Source organism: Lolium rigidum, chromosome 4, assembly GCF_022539505.1.
Source record: "Lolium rigidum isolate FL_2022 chromosome 4, APGP_CSIRO_Lrig_0.1, whole genome shotgun sequence".
NCBI lineage: Eukaryota > Viridiplantae > Streptophyta > Magnoliopsida > Poales > Poaceae > Lolium > Lolium rigidum.
In genome coordinates this window covers 60712324-60715415 of record NC_061511.1, presented here as the reverse complement: position 1 = coordinate 60715415, position 3092 = coordinate 60712324, and positions in this window count along the sequence as shown.

Sequence of the window (3092 nt, the reverse complement as noted above, 5' to 3'; positions counted from 1 at the left end):
AAGCCATGTTCCATGGTGGAAGTTTCAGTTTTGGACAAACATCCTCAAATCTCTAATGAGAAAAGAATTAATTGTTGTTGAATGCTTAAAGCATTAAAAGAGGAGTCCATTATCCGTTGTCTATGTTGTCCCGGTATGGATGTCTAAGTTGAGAATAATCAAAAGCGAGAAATCCAAATGCGAGCTTTCTCCTTAGACCTTTGTACGAAGCGGCATAGAGGTACCCCTTTGTGATACTTGGTTAAAGCATATGTATTGCGGTGATAATCCGGTAGTCCAAGCTAATTAGGACAAGGTGCGGGCACTATTAGTACACTATGCATGAGGCTTGCAACTTATAAGATATAATTTACATGATGCATATGCTTTATTACTACCGTTGACAAAATTGTTTCATGTTTTCAAAATCAAAGCTCTAGCACAAATATAGCAATCGATGCTTTTCCTCTATGAGGACCATTCTTTTACTTTCAATGTTGAGTCAGTTCACCTATTTCTCTCCACCTCAAGAAGCAAACACTTGTGTGAACTGTGCATTGATTCCTACATATTCGCTTATTGCACTTATTATATTACTCTATGTTGACAATATCCATGAGATATACATGTTACAAGTTGAAAGCAACCGCTGAAACTTAATCTTCTTTGTGTTGCTTCAATACCTTTACTTTGAATTATTGCTTTATGAGTTAACTCTTATGCAAGACTTATTGATGCTTGTCTTGAAGTGCTATTCATGAAAAGTCTTTGCTTTATGATTCAGCTTGTTTACCCATGTCATACACATTGTTTCGATCGCTGCATTCACTACATATGCTTTACAAATAGTATGATCAAGATTATGATGGCATGTCACTCCAGTAAATTATCTTTGTTATCGTTTTACCTGCTCGGGACGAGCGGAACTAAGCTTGGGGATGCTGATACGTCTCCAACGTATCGATAATTTCTTGTGTTCCATGCCACATTATTGATGTTATCTACATGTTTTATGCACACTTTATGTCATATTCGTGCATTTTCTCGGAACTAACCTATTAACAAGATGCCGAAGTGCCGCTGTCGTTTTCTGCTGTTTTTGGTTTCAGAAATCCTAGTAAAGAAATATTCTCGGAATTGGACGAAATAAAAGCCCAGTAGGCCTATTTTCTCACGAAGCTTCCGTAAGTCCGAAGATGAGACGAAGAGGGGCCACGGGGTAGCCAAACCCTAGGGCGGCGCGGCCCCACCCCTGGCCGCGCCGGCCCGTGGTTTGGGCCCCCGTGCCGCCTCTCGACTTGCCCTTCCGCCTACAAATAGCCTCCGTGACGAAACCCCCGCACCGAGAGCCACGATACGGAAAACATTACCGAGACGCCGTCGCCGCCGATCCCATCTCTGGGGATCCAGGAGATCGCCTCCGGCACCCCGCCGGAGAGGGGAATCATCTCCCGGAGGACTCTACGCCGCCATGGTCGCCTCCGGAGTGATGAGTGAGTAGTCTACCCCTGGACTATGGGTCCATAGCAGTAGCTAGATGGTTGTCTTCTCCCCATTGTGCTATCATTGTCGGATCTTGTGAGCTGCCTATCATGATCAAGATCATCTATATGTAATTCTATATGTTGCGTTTGTTGGGATCCGATGAATAGAGAATACTTGTTATGTTGATTATCAAAGTTATGCTTATGTGTTGTTTATGATCTTGCATGCTCTCCGTTTCTAGTAGAGGCTCTGGCCAAGTTTTTACTTTTAACTCCAAGAGGGAGTACTTATGCTCGATAGTGGGTTCATGCCCGCATTGACACCGGGACAAGTGACGTAAAGTTCTAAGGTTGTGTTGTGCTGTTGCCACTAGGGATAAAACATTGATGCTATGTCTAAGGATGTAGTTGTTGATTACATTACGCACCATACTTAATGCAATTGTCTGTTGCCTGCAACTTAATACTGGAGGGGGTTCGGATGATAACCTGAAGGTGGACTTTTTAGGCATAGATGCAGTTGGATGGCGGTCTATGTACTTTGTCGTAATGCCCAATTAAATCTCACTATACTCATCATGATATGTATGTGCATTGTCATGCTCTCTTTATTTGTCAATTGCCCAACTGTAATTTGTTCACCCAACATGCTGTTCGTCTTATGGGAGAGACACCTCTAGTGAACTCGTGGACCCCGGTCCAATTCTCTTTACTCGAAATACAATCTACTGCAATACTTGTTCTACTGTTTTCTCGCAAACAATCATCTTCCACACAATACGGTTAATCCTTTGTTACAGCAAGCCGGTGAGATTGACAACCTCACTGTTTCGTTGGGGCAAAGTAGTTTGGTTGTGTTGTGCAGGTTCCACGTTGGCGCCGGAATCCCCGGTGTTGCGCCGCACTACATCCCGCCGCCATCAACCTTCAACGTGCTTCTTGGCTCCTCCTGGTTCGATAAACCTTGGTTTCTTTCTGAGGGAAAACTTGCTGCTGTGCGCATCATACCTTCCTCTTGGGGTTGCCCAACGAACGTGTGAAATACACGCCATCAGAGGTTCTCTCCACAATATCATGCAAATTGCTAATAGCTTGAGAATTTTCCATTAGATGATTCTCTACTCTCATATTAAAATTTTCTTGCTTAACAATATAATTATCAAACTCATCTAAGCATTGCGCAGGAGGTTTTGAATACGGAATATCTTCCCTAGTAAAGCGTTGAAGGGAGTTTACCTCAATCATGGATGAAGGGGGAATTATCTCACATATATCTTCTATGGGAGGTAGATTCTTCACATCTTCAGATTTAATACCTTTCTCCTTGAGAGACTTCTTGGCTTCCCTCATATCTTCATCATTCAATTTAATTAAACCCCTCTTCTTCAATATTGGCGTTGGAATTGGTTCAGGCGTAGTCCAATCATCATGATTCCGGCCTATTTTAGCCAATAATTCTTCAGCTTCGTCTGGAGTTCTTTTCCTGAAAACACAACCAGCACAACTATCCAGGTATGCCCTAGACTCAATGGTTAGTCCACTATAAAATATATCAAGTAGATCATTCTTTTCTAAATCATGTCCAGGTCGAGCTCTGATAAGAGAACAAAATCTTGCCCAAGCCTCAGG